The sequence below is a fragment of the Centruroides sculpturatus genome, unplaced genomic scaffold (genome assembly GCF_000671375.1).
Source record: "Centruroides sculpturatus isolate CEXI.00-Female unplaced genomic scaffold, Cexi_2.0 scaffold53, whole genome shotgun sequence".
In the NCBI taxonomy this organism is placed as follows: Eukaryota; Metazoa; Arthropoda; class Arachnida; order Scorpiones; family Buthidae; genus Centruroides; species Centruroides sculpturatus.
Genome location: NW_019384350.1, coordinates 198,267 through 219,628, shown reverse-complemented (window position 1 = coordinate 219,628; position 21,362 = coordinate 198,267). Strand labels below are relative to the sequence as shown.

At 29.1% G+C, this 21,362-nt stretch overlaps 1 protein-coding gene across 1 annotated transcript in view; it reads right to left on the bottom strand.

Moving 5' to 3' along the window:
- LOC111637493 (LIM domain only protein 3-like) overlaps window positions 1-16,236 on the bottom strand; it is a 40,769-nt gene extending 24,533 nt beyond the window's left edge. Inside the window, exon 1 of the mRNA XM_023383003.1 lies at window positions 16,114-16,236. The gene's annotated coding sequence lies outside the window, so the exon portion shown is untranslated. The remainder of the gene's footprint in view (window positions 1-16,113) is intronic.
- Between the last annotated feature and the right edge of the window lie 5,126 nt (window positions 16,237-21,362).

The window sequence follows — 21,362 nt, the reverse complement described above, 5'->3', positions numbered from 1 at the left end:
TTTTTTTATTTAAAAAAATTTAAATAATTTTTTGTATAATTTAATTTATGGTTTTGAATTATTATTAATAAAAATAAAAATAAAATTCCTTTGGATTTTTTTTATAACGACATTAACAGTTAGTTACACGCCATCTAGTTAATTTTAATTATGTCTTTGTTCTGATTGGATGATTTGAATTACAGTGAACCAATTAAGTTATTAACAATTTTAACGTATTAGATATTTGAATTTAAATTTGCTAATGAGCCTTTTTTTAAAAAATATTTCCAAAAATAATATTGCTAATAGTTTGAGTAATGAAGGATATCATTTATCCAATAATTTAATTTTTTTTAAATATAATTTTAATCATTGTATCAAAACTTTGTAATTAGAATAACGAAAATCTCGGCACCATTTATTAATTACACTTATCATTCCATGGTAGGGTAGTGTACCAACAGATGGCCACCGCCCTTCACAAAATGTGATCCCAAACAAGATGCCGAACGAGTCAGTCTAGGCAGGGTCGTTGGCTTATGGGTGCACAGCCCACTAATTAATTAAACACGTGCAGAAATGCTGAAATCACGAACGCAAAATTACCATCGTCGACAGTTATTTCTAAACTCAACCAAGTCGAAACGGGGGAACGCCCCATAACCTAGCCATTAGCTACAGGCGTGCCTCTTTGTCATTACTCCGCTATAGCCACTCGTGTGGGTGGAGGCGACATATGGCATCACGCGACATGACGTCATGACGTCCTGTATTCCCTCCTTCGAGTCTTCTGTCTTTAATTACTGGTAAAGATGTAATAATCGATTGGAGGTAATACGAGAGTTTTCCTCAATCGTGAACAGTTCAGTCAGGCCTTTTATCGCATCACCACTATTACTAAAGCTCGATGAGTTGTAAGAAGAGGAAGAGATTTATATGTATAATCTGTAATAGGACTTATAAAAAAAAAACTTTTTTTAAGAGCTTTTTAAAAATACATATTAAAAAATAATATATTCTATGCTTTACGGAGTTACTTAAAGCTTGTTGAAAAATATGCAATTTTAAAGAGAAAGAATTACAAAAGGATCCATTAAGAATTCCCTTTTGTCCTTTTAATAAAGTGACTTTTAAAATAGCTATTATGATTTTTTTTTAATTGAGAAAAATGTCATAATAGCTATTTTAAATGGCGAATTTTCATGAGACAACTCACCAAATTTACGGAAGTTCTTGATATTTAACTAATGTTTAACCAAAACATACAAGTTCCGAGCTAGAAAATGGTAAATTTGGGGCATAATCTTTGCATTAAAAAAGCCATTAATTGATCATATTTAAGAGCAGGAAATAAACAATCGCTTCTATATTTTTCATCCATTTTGGGATGATTTATTATTAATTTACGAATCAAAAATAAATACAGAATTTAAACACGAATATTTTGAATTAATTTAACGAAAGTGTATTGATAAAAATCAATTTTACTCTCTTTTAATTTCGGAAAAAGAAAGGGAAAAAAAAGAAGAAGAAAAAAAAAACAGGAACAATTTAATTATCAGAGCAATTGATGACGTTATTTAAATCAACCTATAGCGCATTCACCTTCGTTCCATTTGAAAATAATCATTATATAAACCATTTATGAATTAACGGTCGATCTTATTTGAATTTTACAATCTATTAAAACAAATTTTTATATTTAAAATTATTCAATTGGAGGATAGGTTAATTAAAGGGACTGAATAAATAAAATTAAAGAAGATGTTAAGGAATAAAATCTCCATTGTGACTTCCATAAACAAAAAGTCATTTCGTCTCATTGTCTTTTGTACCGTTCATCATTTTGGAGACAATTGAATCAATTTGCAAAATAAATATGTCTTGATGGGAACTCTTGTAATTAAGAATAGAATGAGGAAAGTAAAAGAAAAAAGTAAGAAAAAAAGAAAAAAGTTCCGAATGATGAATACGAAGTTGTTGAGAAATGGAAAAGAAGAACGGATGGTGCTTCAATCTTGGCAATCAACATCCTGAGGGAAATCAGCCTTTACTTTTAATTATTTACAATTCATCACCAATTAGATAATCGGACGTATCTTTGTTCTCAAATTTTCCGTTTTTTCTTCCCCTATTCGGATATTGTTTAGTTTCCACGCCTTTTGTTTTATTCTTCGACTCCATTGTTAAACTCTCTGTACTTAGTTGAACACGTCTAACACCCAAATTTTCCTTATTAATTAGAAATTCTTACGAAATTTATTAAATCAATAATTTTTTTTTCCTCAACGGAATTCTTTCGAATTTACGGGAGGCGAGGGAAAAAATTTCACATCCATTGTAGGTAACGTGGTGTGTTTTGAAAGTTCTGCTGCTGCTTAAAATGTGTTTGTAGTCGACTGGTAGATGGAAAACAAATTTCTGAACACTTTGATACATGCACTCTGTATCAGAATGAATAATGTAACGTAGAGATTATGATATATCGCGGTATATATCAAACAATTTAGACTTTTTTAAAAAGTTTTCGAGTAACATTTTATAAATCTTCGAGTTCTGTAACAGATACATTAACAATTTCTTTGATGCGCCAAGTCTTACCGTGTGATACTTTGCATTAAAAATGGCATTAATTGCTCATATTTAACAGGAGGAAATGGTAAAGTTTTTCGTTAACATTTTATAAATCTTTGATTTCCGTAACAGATACATTAACAATTTCTTTGATACTCCAAGTGTTACTGTGTTTATGTAAATGATACTTCAAGTATTTCAGTTATGCCTTATTTAATTATGTAATGTTACTTAATGATTACGGTGTTTTTGTTTATTTACAACCTTTTAATTTATATATAATTAACCTCTTTTTTCTATGCATTTCGGATAGTTGAGATTTATGTAATATAAGCACACACTGAGCGATCGTTTGCATACAAATCCATTGGATACACGATAAGCTTGTTTGTATCTCTAGTATTGTGTCGTCGAATTATGTATACAATAAAATATTTAACGTAACATTTACATATGCGTAACAAGGCTTACCGGACATACATCGCTACGTTCTTCTTTTTTTAAAGTTATTGTTGGTTTAATAAATTAAATCTCTCCTGTGTCTAGTTGTTTGTAAATATATAATTTTGTATTTTGTAAGTACATGAGAAGTAACGTACAGCAAGTATAGCAGATTAAGTACAGTAGCCTACTTTGTCGAATATAGGGGATCATATTAGATAGTAGTAAGCAGGGCCGTGACTAGAGCGTTTGGCACCAGAGCCACAATTAAATATGGCGCCTTTTGGATAAGCCTGTTACAGAATTATAAAAAAATTTTTTTTTATTAATATAATGCATATTATATTTCATAATATAATTTTCCATACTCGTATGTCACAGTTCTCTATGAATTTATTAGTTCGCCCATCATCTATGGCACCCGCCTTTCCACGGCCTTGGTAGTAAGACAATAGAAGTTTTAAATAAGCAAATTAAATACAAAACAATTCGATTTTAGATTAGTATTTTCGTCAATTTTTACTGGATTTTTTTATACGAGTGACAATTCGCGACACTTTCTACACGTGCCATTTACAAATCGTGTTGTCGACCTGTGGGTCGAGTTATAAATGTGTAGTCCCTATTCACAACCAAGAACCAAGACTTAAGAGTTAGAAATTAACCAATAAGCAAAGATCAGGAGTTAACTTCCAACTCTTCATCCTTGTGAACACGGCGGTAACTGATTAAAAATATTAAATATCTCAATTCCCTCGAATGCTCCGAATTGTTATCTAGAATAATCCAAATTTTAAAGTTTTATAAAATATATTTAAATCAAATTCTTATACAACACACAGAAGTCAATTTATTTATTTATTTGTAATTGTTACGTGTATAATCCGCAAAAACAGGGGTGGAAAGAAATTGATTTAAGATCGAAAAATTTCCTTAAATTAAAGTAAAATTCAATAATAATAATATTGTTATTAAAACAATTTAAAATTCGCATCAGGACGTAGCTTAATTCGAATTGCATAAAGCATGACAGATGGAGCGAACACTGCGCGTTATTTCTTCCAAAAAATGATTAAATATCCGAATCTTCTTAGCATAATCTTACTGATATTTATAAGAAGATTCGCTCGAAATCTTCCAATATCAGGTGATTTGTTTTGTCATTATTCTTTGTCGTCCTCCAGTTCATCTGGTTTGTCAAAAAATAAAATAAAAAAATAATATAAAAATAAAAAAACAGCATCATCTAGAAAACCTTTCGTCATGAGTTAGATTCTGATCCCATTTAACGGTTTGGTCAGAGAGAAAAAAAAACATACGAGAAACATTTGAATGTCGTTAGCTACTATCTGATTTAGAAATCGATAAAGCCATAATATTAACTTCTTTCTGGACTTGGCAGCCTCTCCGATCTACCGGAATATCGGTAGTCATTATTTTCTCTATATTCAAAAACACCATATTCAAATATCATACCAGAAAATGGTTAATAGTTTTATAAAGGCGTCATCTGCAGAAGAATCAACAAAAATGAATATTTTCTTCCAACCCCCCTTTTCTCTCTTCCAGGGAAAATAAATAGATCCGTATGGATCGTTTATCCGGGATTATTTTGGTATTTTTACTGATTTTTTTTCTTCTTTATTTTTTAAAATATTATTTCTTCTGAATTTATAAATTCTTTTAAGCGATTTAGAACTTTACGCTGTCTTCTTACCTTTATAAAAAAAAAAGTGTGAGCTAATTGATGACAGTTTTGGGGCCCCAAGTACAGTACAATGTTGACTTCATACACTTTTTTTCGGGGGGTTTTTTGGAGGAAATATATATTTTTTAATAAAAGATTCTTATGGGACCCCCTGTTGTAAGGGGTTCCAGGAAGGTTTCCATACACTTTTTTTCGGGGGATTTTTTGGAGGAAATATATATTTTTTAATAAAAGATTCTTATGGGACCCCCTGTTGTAAGGGGTTCCAGGAAGGTTTCCAATTTCCCTTTGTGTCCATAAGATAACGCGCCATTGCTTGTAATATAGTTCCAAATATTTTTACCATTTTACAATGGATCGTTCTAACGATCCATGGCTGTTCAACTTGTGAAAAATAACGTAAAAACTAACTTTCTTCACTCTAAAATTGTAAAATATCTTAAACTTAGGGCTGGTTTAGGGTTTCGTGTTATAAATGTGTAGCTTAGTTTCTCAATTAACTTAGGTAATTTTAATATAATTTGGTAGAGGGAAGAGACTCTTTATGTGCTATAGCTTAGGGCCTCAAATCTGTGTAAGCTAATCTATAATAAGTAACCAATAAATTGGTTTGTAAGTAGATTCTTCAATAAACTACGGTTTTATTATATTCATGATACAAGTTTACGTTTCAAAAGCTTTTTAAGTTAGGAATTTAATTTATTATTGGATTAAGTTTAAACTTAATTCCAATTAAACTTTACTGTGTATATAACGTACTATATTTTACATTGAATTCATGTTTAAAAATTATATAATAGGCCGAAAAATTCAAAAACTTGGTCGTATTTTTTGTGATTTCCTATTGAAAGAAGTCTGAATTTTGTGTTTTGATGTTTAAAAAGTGCTTCTATATTTTGTGAGTTCCTTATTGAATAAACTTTAAGTTTTCTTTATAAAAAGAAATCCGAAATAAATTCACTTTTAAAGTAGAATTTATGAGATAAAATCATTTAAAAAAAACTCTCAAATATAAATTACAAGCCTACAAGACATTGCATAAGACTATATTACATAGGCATGTAGGCCTAACTGTATCAGGCCTACAAAAAGTAATATTGACTCTAATTTGGCTTCTTTATAAGCATGTTTACATAGGCCTTGTATTTCTTGTAAGGCATTTTATATAAGGCCTCGTGATAACTTAAAATAATTATATCTAGAATCATAATGGTCTTATGTTTTACATCAGATCAGATTCATAGTATGAGAAAGTGAGGAAATTTAGATTAATACTGTGCACATACAGTAAACTGTGTAAATATATTTTATACAGGTGACTTTTTATTAATATTTACAATAATATTGGTACAGTATGTTCTTGTTAGTTTAAGCTGTTATAAACAGGGGAGGTTTTAAGAATAGGCCTAGATAACCAGGCCTTTACTAGAGAGGGGCCTCGCACTTTTAGGAGCCTCAGATATATGTTGTCGATACTCGAATTCTTATTAGCGAGGATCCTTGATCTTATGCATTATCAAGTATCGTGTGATACGGATTTTATATTAAGTAGAATTATATAATAAGAGGCTCTCTAGTACACGCTTACCTAAGACCTCGCACAAGTTAAAACAGCCATTGGCTATGAATAGAAACTTTCAATGAGTGCTTAACAGAGCCTAATTTTAATATGAAAACAAAGGCCTAATTTTTATAATCATCAATAAAATTCAAACTCCTTGCAAAAATCTGCAGCTTCATTAAGTATCATTCATTTTCGCGGCTTTGGTATTAGTTTAACATTCTTCTATCGTGTCAACGGTAAGTTCTGTATGTTAAAACTGATTTAGGCTTTATAAATGGCTGTAAAATTGGCTTAGGAAGTGTAGATCCAACTGTCTATATACTAGATTCATTTATGTAGATCTAGATTCTATAAATGGCTCCATAATATTGGCTCTACATACAGATGAAGCATCAACATATCGGAGCCATTTATAAAGATCTCAGTTTTGCAAAGTGGCTTTTATAAATTGTTTCACTATGCAAATTCTCGCATTGAAGATCTAGAATTCTATAAATGGCTCTGACATATAAATCCTATCAGTTTTAAAAATCATATATTGGAATCATTGTAAATGTCCTATAAAAGGATTTAGCATAACTATGCTACTACCGCTACAATTTTCGGTAGGATCTACGCGCCAGAAGCCATTTTATTTTTAGAGGAAATAATTATTTGCTGGTAAAATCGAGCGTTTATGAGCATTTTTTTTATAAAATAATAAATAAAGAGAAAATTTAATTTAAATTAAATTTCAAATGAAATTACATGGCGAAATTCGACGAACGAAAAGTCGAAAAGTTCAAAAGATGAAGAAGACTTTTTTCTTCTCTATCTAACTAAAATTAATTGTATAATTACTTTAAATGGAATTTGTAATTTATTTTCTATGTTATTTCGATTTAATAAACTACGCATTTAGATAATTACAGATAATGAAATAACTTATCATAGTAATTAATCACAGATGAGAATATTGGACATACATTTGTGCAAATTACATGGAAACGTTTCCGTAATAACAAACTAGAAATAGTCTATATAAATTTATATTTTAAGATTAATTTAATTATTTAATTTTTAAAAAAAAATTATTAAAAAAAATAAATAAAATAAAACTTAATTAAAATATATCTAAATGAAGAAATAAAGTCATTAACTCTGACTTGATAGTTTAAAGAAAGTTATTCAATTTGATACAAATGTTTATTGAATTTTTTTATTTATTTATTTATATTGTTTATAAGAGAAAATAATAATAATAATAATTTCACTTAGTGATAGGCGAGGATAGAAGACATTTGATTCTATTTCCGGATACTTTGGTTTGTTTACTTTCTCCCATTGCGGATATGAAAACCATCCTTCCTACTGTTCCACTCGGTATCTGGCCTGACAGGGTTGAGATAGACAGAAAGATTGGAATACCTTTTAATAGAAAAATCGTTAATGGTTAACCTAAACCGTTTATAGTGAATGCAACAGTCGCTAAGTAAGATTGTTGCGCTATTTAGGGGTATCTTCGGCATTTAAAATGACATTTTAAAAAAAATGGTTTCTATAGAATAATATTATGTATAATGCGCACCCATTCCCTAAGGCATTAATGTTTAAAAGATGTTTATTCTATTTTAAACGTGTTTTATTCATAATTTATAAAGTACAGTAAAAAGAGAAATTTAAAATTTTAAAAGTAACCGAAAACTTAGAAATAACGGTTAATTGACGACTAACGGTTTCGGGATAATTTATTTTTTTTATATTTTTTTGAGTTTTATGCTCCTATAAATTTATTTTAGATGATTTTCTAAATTTATTACAACATTTTTTCTGCTAATATTGAACAGAAATAAATCTAAATATCTTCTAAAAAATTTTATGACAATTTTTCTCTATCGCTTCAAATTCGTAAAATATTAAAAAAAAAAAAAAAAAAAAAAACACAAGTAAAATGGCAAAGCCATTCTTGGGACGAGACTGTCTCAGAGAGCGCAAGCAATGCATGCACAAATCTTGCANATATATATATATATTTTTTTTTTAATTGAATTTCTGTCGCATATTAAAGTCTCTCGCATATTGCAAAGCGATTTTTAAAATATTAACATTAATAACAATTCAATAAAATTTCCATTTGATTGGTTTCAATCAAGGAAGAAGAAGTTAAAAAATAAAAAAAAAATCATATTTTAGTTTTAAATTCTTCTTTAATATTTAGTTGCGAAATTTCTGGAATATCGCCAAGCACTTTACGACAGAAAGTATTAGGATATTTCCATTTAGGGACATATACATCATCTGTCATCGTCTGTCTACCCCCCAAAACGCCAGAGTAAAAATCAAATGAATTACCAGAATATGTAAAGTGTGGTCTTCTCCTTCTTCCACTCTGGAAGATTTTAATTTAGATACGGTGCTGCATTGGTCCAACGCTTTTTTAAGAAACGCTCCACTGCCGTCTATATAACAGCAATTGACGGTCGGCCAGGAGGGGGGAGGAAACTACAACAAACCGTAAACGGCAAGGAGAGAGAGAGAGAGAGTGGATAGAAAAAGATGAAGAAGAAAAAAAAACAGTCCTCAATTTTAATGAGCGTTGTGTCCTATCTGATGGTGGACGAAAGTAAACTGGTTTATAACGAGTAGAACATTAGCATGAGAAGCCGGAAGGCTACTAGCCAAAGCCACAAAATGCCTCTGGTTCATTTGTCTTATCACTATCTGAATGCCATTAGCTGGCAGAGGCTTGGAGATGCGGTTTTGAAGGGAAAGTGGGAAAAAAGCTTTCGGATGAAAAAGCTAGTAGCAGTTATCAATGTTCAACTAGAGGCGTAAAAACTGGGGGTTAGGAGACAGCTGAACGACACATAATAGTGGCGAACACATTTCGTCCCCCCATTGATTAATGTGCCGTAAGTTGCATCGAATTAAGTTGCGCATTTATTACCCAGGGCGGTTGGGTACAGATAGCAACCGCAAAACGCCATCTTTCTTTCTCTGTTACACTAAACTCCCCCTTACAGGAAATCACGTGATGGCTTCGGGGGCCGCTTCTCTGCTTCCGTTATCACTGTGGCTTTTTTTTCGGTTGGTATACTCTTTCCCTTCTGTTCATGCCAAAAATTAAATAGTTTTTTTTTTTCTTCTCTCTCCGATGCGAAAATGTTTTCCGAACTCTTCCGAGATATACCTATAAGTTTTCTTTCTTTTTCGTGTCCAATTTTAAGATAAGGGAAGAAAATTTTGACTTTTTCTCCGATTTCTTCTTCTTCTACACCCTTTTTTTATTCCCTATTTTTTTTTTTACTTGTAAAGTTTACTCAACTGGTAAAGTGCCCAAAGTGTCGAGATGCCCCAAGTCCCGATAATTACGAAGAAATGGGCACAAAACAAGCAATATTAAGCCATCTTTTGCACAAATTTTTGTCACAAAATTGCCAGAATGACTAAAATTTAGACAATAATTATTTAAAATTCCTCATTAATTAATAGGTAATTTAATATTTTCTATTTAAAGATGGCATTTTTAGGATCATTTACAACGTATTCAAACAACGAAGAAATAATATAAACAATTTTGTTTCAATAATAATTTGCTGTTTAATTAGATTTTTTTCTCTCTTCTTCTTCTTCTTCTTCTTCTTATTAAACATTATTTAATTATGTCAATAAGAGCCGTTGATTAACGACAATTAACTTAACAAGCTTTGTTTAATTGATCAATAAAGTTTGATATAAAGGCAATAACGAACTTTATTTAATTTCCTCTACAGTATTAATAGTACGTAAGAGAAAATGTATATATATATTTTTTTTAATTATAAAAAAATAATACAATTTCAGTAATTAATAATTAACAAAGATTCTTTTTCTTTTAAGTTTCTATAATAAGAGTAGGCCCTATAAAGAGTAGACCTTTCTATATAAGGACCGGATTTATATGTAAACTAATCAAGCTACAGCTTAGTGCCCTCACCCTACTAAATTTCAGTTTAAGGCCTCACATTTTTAAGTATTAAGTATTAGGGGAAGGGCCTCGTTTGTAATACAGTTTAAGGCCTTAACGAGCCTGCATCCGGCTCTGGCCTACTACAATTACTTGATCTTTAACTCTATTAAAGTTTATAATTAAATCTTGAAATTTCAAAGCTTTTAAAAATAGTTTAAACTTAATTATTAATAATTTATTTCGTAAAAGCTATCATGAAATTCCCTTATTTATTAAAAGTTAATGTTAGATTTTTCTATAAGTAAACAATTGTCCCAACTCTTCTAGCCTTGAAAATCTAACAAAAGTATCATAAACTTTCAGATATTCCGATAATTTTGGCAGTTTTAATTAAGGATAATTATTAAGTAATTGTCCTTCATTTAAGTTTTTAATTAGTTTTGATATTTATTATTATTATTACTTTTTAAAATTACATTTCTATAAAAAGGAAAAAGGGAATTTTTACCTTTCGATTAAAATTACCTATTATCTAAAATGCCATTGAGAAATTAAAATAATTTTCCTTAAATATTCCCTTGAAGTTCCTAGAAGGGTATTTCCCAAGCTGTAGATCGTGATCCCTGAACCTTATTCTTAAACAATGCCATAAGACTTTTAGATGAAGAAATTGAAAAGCATCTCAAATTACATGAACAAAGTTAATAAAATTTTGCATTTATTTCCCTTCATTTTTAAATTTTATCTATAAATTGTTAGACCTTTTATATTTAATAAAATATTTAATAAAAATGTACTGTAATTTGTTAATACGTTGCAGGCCTCAAATTTGACCATTATAAGTGGGCCTGATCCGCAACAGGACAAAGGATGAGGCATGACGTTTCAACACATTAATTAATTCCCGGATTCGAACCCGGATCCTTCAGAATAAGACTTTAAATATGATTTTAAGCAAGGTAAATTATAAGTTTACATTAAAAATTAGATATTTAAAACTTGATTTTTATTCGAAAACTCCTTTAAAATTGTTAATAATTTAAATAAATATCGTTATTAATAACATTTTTTGAAGAAAACAGCTTTAAAAATATATATTTTTTTAAACGTTTTTTTACAGACAGACAGCCGAACGAATCAATTGCACTTTTTTTTCTTTTTTTTTAAATTTTAATTTATAAAATTCAATTCTAATGATTCAAAATTAATTTTCATTCTTCTAAAAATAAAACTTAAAAATTATTTTAAAGCAAAGACCAATCTGTGATGATAACGAATATAATTAGAATAAAGCATTTAACATTAACGAAAAATAATTATACCGAAGTAAAAATCAATTTAAAAAATAAAAAATAAAATAAAATAAAAATTATTCGTTAAAAGTTAAAGGAATATAAATTATTATAAGTAAAATTTTACGTTAATTACGCCTGTAAATTATCTAAAATTATATTAAATTTATAAATGATTAAAGAAAAGGGAGTTAAATATGTTTCAGTTAATAATAAATCTAATTAAAATTGTAATTAAAATTATAAAAATATGATTCTGCGGATAAATCACAATAAGAGAAATAAGTATTTATTTTAAAAAATCTGTACGCCAAGTTAAAAAAAATTTTTTTTAAATTAAATATTAAATATTTTTTGAAAAATAAAAATCGCAGGTATAATTCATCTTGGACAGATGGCAGATATGAATTGTATGGATAAATGTAATTGCAAATTATGGTTAATTACGTGTAAATTATCTAAAATTATCTTAAATTATGAAAAAGAACATTTAAATATGTCAGATAATCATAAGATTTATGAAAATTCGTTATTAGTCAAAAAAATATTTTAATTAATTAATAATTCATTTAACGGTCGCTCCCATTGGACGAATATTTCGAAAAAACGGATTTTTTTCAAATTCGACCAATCGGAATGGATAAATAATAACTTTTCGACTTATAATACAATTTAAATTAAATTAAACGATATATAATTTTATAGATGCAGAAGAAGACTTTAATTATATTTTTGTAAATCTAGTAGCTAAATTTTGGCTAAAAATAAATCGTATAAAATATTATTTTTAACTTTAATTAATTTTTAAATTAAAAATTTAATCCTATTGGTCCTCTTTTTTTTGTGTGTGTGTATATTTTTTTTTCCTTTTTTAATTATATAAAACACGCAAATATTATGTTAAGTATACGTAACGTGACTGTGAACGTAACACATACACATATTTTTTAATAAGCTTTTTATGAATTATTTAATTAATGAATTGTTAAATCTTAAAGCTAATTAGTTATAGGAGAAAGAGAAAGAGACAAAAGCAGAAATTTTGGCAATCAGTTAAGAGAAGAACCAGGTCTGTACGAGGTCACAAGTTTGGAAATACTGCGTTAATTGGGGCGTGCCTGGAATAACTCCAAATTGGGTGTTACCTATCGAAAAGCTTCATTATAGTCACTACAATTGTCGTTCACGTCGAGGAGTAGAGAGTGCTTCATTTCCTCTTCCTTTTTCTTTATTGCTTCATCGTTTAACTTCAAATATATCAATTCGTAATATTACTAAACTTCCAAAACTAATATGATTCGAAACTTACACCAAATATTAATCCGAATATAATTAAAGAGGAAGATTTCAGCCTTCCTTCAATTGTTTAAATTCTCATAATATTAGAACTAGTGTCAATAAAAGTGAGATTTATAGTGAAAGAGAGAGACGTGTTTAATATATGACGTATATAACAAGTTATTAAATTCATTTATATAGCTGACATTAGATGAAGTCTATTGAAGGGGAAGTCTATATAAATTGGGGGGATTTTAGTAATTATTTTACTTTCTATAGAGAATTTTCTGTCTATGTTCGGGAATAGTTTACATTCCTAGACGTGCGTTAATTGTAAATTTAACTTTCGCATTTAGTTAAGCTATTATGTGTGTTGTACAGTTGTTGGAGTTATTATAATTTGCCTTTTATTCTGTAATTTCATTCGTGACGTTAAAACTCGAAATACTTTTATAAAAATATAAAGAATTTCTTTTAATTCTACTTCTTATACACGCTATTTATTAATTTCAATACGACAAACTTTATAATTTTTTTTTTTTTCATGCAGTTATTAATGTAGTATTCGTTATATTTTTTCTTCTATTTTTTTTAAATGCGTGTAAAATTTTACAAAAAAAAGTTATTATATTTAATTAAAAAAACATATTTTTTATAATAATTGTAACTAAAATTTTTAGATAATAACGCTAGATTTGACGAGCTATGNTATACATAATTTATATATAATTATATGTACAGACGATACTAAACTCAATTTACCCGCCTAAACTGTCCGTAGCGTGGCGCTGGACGGCGGAAAGTAGTTCGGCTGCCCGATGACGTTTTACATAATTATTGGATTTTCTTACCGTTTTTTACGGATACCGCCACAATTTTTTCGCCGTCTTATAGGAATCGTAATTATAGGAACCCGTCTTATAGGGGGATCTACTGTAATACTTTTGATAAAATCATATGCATAAGTAATTGAATATTTGTTACGAAGTGCAAGATAAAAAATAGCATTGTTTTATTAATTTTAAGACAAATCGTTATGAATTATTACATTATAATATTTTCCAATCTGTTAGGTAAAATATAGCTAAAAAATCCTACATTAAATCATATCTACAATCAGAATAGAAGCCTTTAGTAAATGGAATGAACTGGTTATAAATTTAGTAGCAATTATGAGAATTCCCATAAGAGGAAATGTAAATTCATTCTAAAGACAGGTATGTACAATTAATTTATGTTAACGTCTGACATTTTATTGAACTTGTAGAGAAAGATTGAGCTATAAAATCAATTTTAATTACTATTGCATGTAGTACAATTAGGAGCTATAATAAATCACATTCTGCATCAACAATACTTAATGTATTTATTAAAATGTTTGTAATCTGTTCTTTGTATTCTAATCAATTTTCTTTAAATGTGAACATTTTTACTGTATTTTTCTTTCATTGATCTTTTTACTTTTAACTTTTCCGGAAAAATCCATTAGTTTTTTCCTATTTACTCTCACAAAAAGTCTATCTTTCATTTTCAATAATAGAAAGAAGTCATACATAAAAAAAGAAGCCGCTCTCTTCATATTAAAAAAAACTTATTTTTGTTAAAAGCTTAAAAATATGAGTATCTTCATCCTTTTCCTAAATGACTATAGCATCATTTTCTCCCAACAGCTGATTCATTATATTTTCCTTTACCTGTTTCCTCAATCTTGGGAATTCGTCTAGAAGAAATCAATTTACAGGATGATGCCAAAATCATTATCTATTGATAATAAGGTGATTTATTTATATATTAAAATATTTATTAAAATTGTCCAATTGTTATAAGTTGCTCTTTATTTTTTTGGCTTTACTTAAATTCAAAATTCAATAAGTTTATGGAAATAACTGTCCAAATCACGAATAGCACAAGAAAATTATTAAAAATATCATAAATAATTTATTATATATTTGTATTTAATAAAAGTTACTGTATTTATTTGCTAATATTTCATTTAATTAATTCCATTGTGAGGTTATAATGTTCTATATGCTAACTCTGTAAATGTTAAGCATATACAATGCGAAACAATATGTAATCGCTTCACATTGCCTTCCTTACCTTAAAGTTACAGTTGAAAAATAGAATATATATATATATATATATATATATATTTATATATATTCTATGTATTAAAATATTTCTTCACTTCATTCGAGCAACCTTGCTGCAATTACGATTGCGTAGAAGCAGCTTGTTATTTGCATAAGTTCAATCAGTGAATCTCCAACATTTTTCTTTCGCTAACAAATCACTTTCTTGTCCAGATTTATAAAAGGGGAAGATGAAAAACTAGAAAAAAAAGAGATGGAAAGAACGAGAGAAAGAGAGAGAGAGAGAGAGAGAGAGAGAGAGAAAGAAAGAAAAAAGAGAGAGAGAGAGAGAGAGAGAGAGAGAGAAAGAAAGAAAAAAAACTAGAGGGATGGAAGTGATCAGAATCAACATCATTGTGTCAAGCGTGTAGAGCAGTCCAATTAACTTGCACTTGACAGAGTTGTTAGTGCATATGGCCCCCTGCGCAGCTCCTAACAAAGCCTTCTAATGACGCTGACTTGAACTCAATCGGAGTCCATAATTGGACGCAGGGCCACCAACGCTGTTCGCACCACTAACAAGCCGATGGCTGAGGCAGTTGCCTTCTACAGAGCAACTGACACGTCGCGGACATCACCAACCCTTACCTGCTACAGCACAACAGGTGAATCTCAAGCAGACTTATAACTGAGCACATGAGCCACATGTTCATTGTCATTAGTTCTACTTTGGTTTCGTGCTGAGTCGTACACTGTTATTAAGTTATTTTTACTCCAATGCTGTGACGAGATTGCATTTATTGAATATTTTCATAAGTGTAAAGACTAATATATATATTTATATACTACACGTTCCTAAATATAGATTATAATTTTTTTTAAATGTTTTTTTAAAATAATTTATGATTAAAATTATTTAAATCAAATTTTCTACTAACAACATAGTATTATTTATTTTTATTTTTTATAAAACTCTGTATATATTTGAATTTTAAATAGAATTATAGTGAAAATATTTATTATATTTTCTTACTCATAAGATTATTTAAAATAAAATTCAAATTTAAACATTAGAAATAATAATATAATTTAAAATTTTTTACAGATATTAAAAAAAAATTAAAAAAAGACATTTTTAGTGTTAAAATTATATTAAAATTTTATTTAGGAAATAATATATTTCCTTGTAGTTCTATGGGAAATAGGCTTATAATAGATAGTGTAAAATTAACCCAGTCTTAAATCAAGTTAAAAATAAGAACGTTCTAACTTACTTTGCCGTTGTAGAGATGACTTTTTCGACTACTGTAACTACTGTGACTACTGTTGTATTGCCTGATAGCCTAACATAAGACAAGTTGTAACAAGATTGACTTCTTCCTGTTTGAACGGTAGCTGATTATTAATGTCTCTCTCTATCTAGATTCTTACTTAACACCCATTTAATAAATCAAACTTAAATAAATCATAACTTTATACGTTCTCCATTTTTTTTTTAAATTTAAATAAATTAAATTTTTGCTTTTATATCCAAGTAAATATTGAATTTTAAAAAAATGGATTTAAAATTATAATTTTTTTTTAATGTTTAATATTTTAAAAATTCAATTATTTCATTTTTTTTGTTTATAAAATATAAATATGTTCAGAATCTTGAGAGGAGTATTTGTTATGTTTATGAAATTATCGAGTTTTATCTCTAACCGAGACTTACGATACAAGAAAAACATTTGGAGTGGTTGAAAGTGAACCAGTGTCTCTTGACAGCATCATACATTAATGCTTAAAGATACAATAAAAAACAATAATAATCCTTCTATCGATACTTAGAAGTAGGGGTTCGGTTCCTATTTAGGGGGTGGATAAAACCACTAAACACTTGGTCGTGGGCTCGTCCTTTAGCAACGTGCCGATCACGTGGAGTTTTCCGGGTTTTCTTCACGTGTCTAATATACCTAAATGGGACAGTTACCTATAGAAAATCCTCCTGGGTGCACCCCTTTATCATCCGAATCCTATTTAGGAGCAGAGATAATTTGACTATCTAGTCTTAGTTCCGTTTACTAAATGAACGTATTGATCATGTACTGATTCACATTCTTCATTCTTTAATTATTATTTATATTTTCTTAATTTAAGAAATTAATATTTTATACATAAAAAATACAAATTTATCGTGATCAGTTTGAACACATTAGTTTCAAAGCCAAAATAAAAATGGCTACCAATCCCAGCTATCCACCAATTTTACAACCTAACTCTTTCAGTTTCCAAAAAATCTCACACAGACGATACAAACGTACCGATAGACTAAGTAATTAAAAAGATTAATTTGAAAACGTTTTAACATTTAAAAAAACGCCAAAATCTTTACACACTCATAAAAAAAAAGTTTTAAAATCGACCCTTCAACAGCAGTAAACACAAAGCAAATAAACAGGAGAGGGGGGACTTATTTATCTCATCTGCTTCATTTCACATTTCGATCTTCCCTCCTGTCCGGATAAGTAAATTTTAATCTACCGTGACCTCTTAACCTCCAAACAGATTGAAAACATTGTGCAGGAATGTGATAAAAGTAAAGGAGGATGTTGTTCAGAGTCAGTTATCTGTGACAAGTCGAAGCATGTCCAGCATCTTGTCTATATATTTGGACCAAGCAACCGTCAAGTGAGAGAGAGAGAGACTTTAACATTTTGTTTATCATTCTTTCGTCCTTAATGCTTTCGGAAAGTGTTATATGCTTTTAACCCCTTAATCCAATCAACGAATGGCTAGGAATTCCTGCAGCACCTAACACATTGCTTAATTACAGACAACATTAAAGCCTTTAGGAATGTGGTGATCAATCAATTCGGATATGCGACAGTTTTGTATTTATTGTCAAGTCACATTACGACATCGGGATTAGATTGTCAATGTAATTAGGCTTAGAGAAAGATGCCTCTTTTACTTGCTAGTGCCTTTAATCAGGACGAGGAAATGGTCGATCGTTAACCAAAGCAGGAAACGAACAATCTAATGCGGTATGAGGGAAAAATTAGTTTCCTGATGTCTATAATATCGTAACATCGGTTCGTACCTCTCACTTTCTCTGACGTCACACTAGAAGAAAGTGAAAGTATTCGCTGTTTTTTCCCTCAGTTTTTTTTGACGTCACTCGAGCGAAAGTTTTAACTTTCGCTCCTCAATATGTTTATTTAAAATATTTAATTTTTAATAGAAATTTTTTTGAATATTTTAATTTAAAATTAGTAATTTTTTTTTACATAAAAAAAGAATTTATTAAGATATTAAGCTTACGCCCCGAAATCCATTATTTTTTCTACTGTTTTCTTATATCATTACTTTTTAATTTAAATAAATATATATATACATAAAGACATTCCCTAATTTCCTAACATTAACCAAAACTATGGATCACTTCCCCCTTTAACAGTGATCAATATAGAGAATTTTGATGTGAATTTCCTGCTCACTTCGGCTGTTTACTTTAATTATTTATATTATAAAAATTTAAATAGGAAATTTTAAATAGAACGACCAAGAAAATTATAGAAAATTCATTGTTAAGTAAACATAATTTAATGATGATAATGAAGTTTTGGATTTTACAGTTTGGGTATTTCAAAGCGTATCACATCCACTAACAGGAAGAAAATTCTTGATTCTAACAATGTCTACAAGCATTCCCTTCGCTTATATGAGCTACACAACAACAAAATAAATTAAGTTTTTGAGACATTAAACACAACAACTGCCTTATATATCCCTTTATAATAATATATATTTTGTCACGTGAAGCCAGGGGGTGAAGATTTCTCAACATATTTTATATTCACCCTATCTGCTCAGTATCCTTCTCTCCTCTTTCTTATCCCTTTCCAGGCTCTACCCTTAATGATAATAATTAATTTCTAATGTAGAATAAGTTGTTAATTTTTTAAATAATTAGGTATATATAAATTACAGTCATTAAGTGCAAATTTTCTTATTAAATTTCACGTGTAGATTATTGCTCCTTAATATTTTCTTGATTTTTAACAACGCCTTTAATTTCTTCTACATAATTATATATGGAAAAAGTTTAATTTGAGTAGAATATTTGATAAATTTTACATCTCCAATTTGAATTTTTTTGGTAAGGTTAAAGGTTAGGGGTAAAGGTAACCCTTTACCCCTAACCTTTGACCTTACCAAAAAAATTCTCTTCTGCCTTTCTAGATATTGTTAAGTGTAGATTTTTTTTATAAATAGCATTATTTTAAATGTTTTAAATTTCTTTAAAGAAATGTTGAATTTTAATACATCTTAATTCGATTCTATGGTCAAAGTTACAATTAATTTTATAATCTTACACTGGAAAGAGGAAAAAAATCCTTCGGTTCATTTATAAAAATTCCTTAGATTTTCACTCCAGATTACAGAAAATAATTAAAAATTTAGAAAAATATCCAAAGATACAAGATTCTTTTCCATCCATTTCACGTTTTCATATCAGGAGATTTAAAGAAAAAAGAAAGAAAATAACGAATAAAATCACAGATCGTCCAATAGTTTTTGGTTCAATTCAATAAAATAACAAGAAGAAAAAGAAGAAGGGGGAAAAAAATCCCCAAATACCTGATGAAAATAAAAGCAACGACTTTTAAAGACATTGGAAATCCTTACAAGCAATATAAAAGTAAAGGAAATAGCTAAGGTAAAAATTACAGCTTTGATGTAACTGGTTCGCGTTAGATGTGGATAGAGCCAGAGGCATGATCAATAAAGTGGACCGAGGGAATGATCCTGGGAAACATACAGGCAAAGAAAAGGTCCTGTTGTTGTAACAGTCACGTGCTATTCCCTCTAATGCCAAAATGATGAACGTCTATAGCTTCCATTTTATAGTTGGTATCCCTAGAGATCCCTTCGGAGCAACTTTGCAATATAACGTGAAAATACCACCTCTTGTCAACGTATGATTTGTACTTCTAATGTTAGAGAGAGTTATCCTTAATGTTTGGTGATTTCCCACGAGGTGTGATGTACACATGAACACGGTTTGTGCAATCGATTGTACAAATGATTATCGTTATAATCAATTAGCTATCTGTTGACTTTTCTGTTAAGCTGTTAAATGATATATCCTTTTCTATTATTTTATTCATTAAATTAATATTATTTAAAAATCTTTATAATAATAAGAGGAAAAAAATGGGTATAAACTTATACTTGAAAGCGATATCGTGTCAAACAATCGCATCAGTCAAATGCCTAGAAGAATTCTCTTCGTTATGATATCATTAATCAGGATAGAAGTCCGATTTCTCTAGGCTTTCAACCTCGATTAAATTTATTTCTAACGGATCTTTTGATTTTTTTTCTAACGTTAGAACATTATCCTTTCGATATTTTTATGGATTTATTCAATAAAAACGCTATATAGTTTCTAAAATAACTCTTATTATTTAACCACTACGTTTTCTAGCTATACAAAATGTTATTTTAGATGTCTAAAAAAATGTAAATTTATCATTAAAAATATCTATTTTGTAGGCTCGATATTTTTATTTTATTTTCAACCGGTTTCCATTCAGTTTAATATAAAAAAATGGGAGCGTAACTTATAAAATATATTATTTTTTTTCTCCTTCTTTTCTTATATTTTCAATATAAAAACGATATTGCATTTCCAAAAAATGTATTTTACTTTTGGATAAAGAATATTTTCTGATGAAGAAAAAGCGTAGAACCGAGATATTTACACCCTCGAGGAGAAGAGAAATTCTCAGTTTATTTTTTTTGGATAGGGTCTAAGAACATGATACTTTCATCGTTTCCTAATCCCTTATAAAAATCACGATACTTTTATATTTAAAGCTATCTCACCCTACTTATATTTTATCATCTCAATTTTGAAAATCCAGAGAACGTTCTATAAGGAAAAACACTTAAACTACATTAATGCCATATGTAAAAATAACCTCGTTAAACATACTTAATCGATTATCCTTGTGATATATTTTCAAATGAAACATATTCATCAGTTAAATAAGAAGAAAAACCCTAACGACAAAGAGTTCCTTACACAACTGACGGTGCGTAAATTCCTGACAATTGCCAAAACACAATTGACAAGAGCAATCCTACACTCATCTTATCGCCAGATAACATATTTAATATCCGTTTCTCCTTGGCTAAAGAATAAAAACTAGAGAAAAAAAAGCATAAAAGAAAATCATTTATCTAAGTTGCAACTCTCAGTCAGGGTATATTTGACAGGAAATGACATGACCAAAGACAGGCATCCGTTCCATTCATTGCAGCAGGGACTTAATTTCCTGAACAGCATCTTATGTATAATACTAAGCTTTAGCTTTTGTGATGTAGTAAAATGCATATTGGTTAAAACCTGAGCTGGCTCATCACCCCGGGCATTTGACGTGATTGTAACGTACTGTATATATAATATTACAACTACGAACGGAGGGGTGAATTTTAGAGCGAATTATTTTTCCAATCACGCGTGTATAACTTA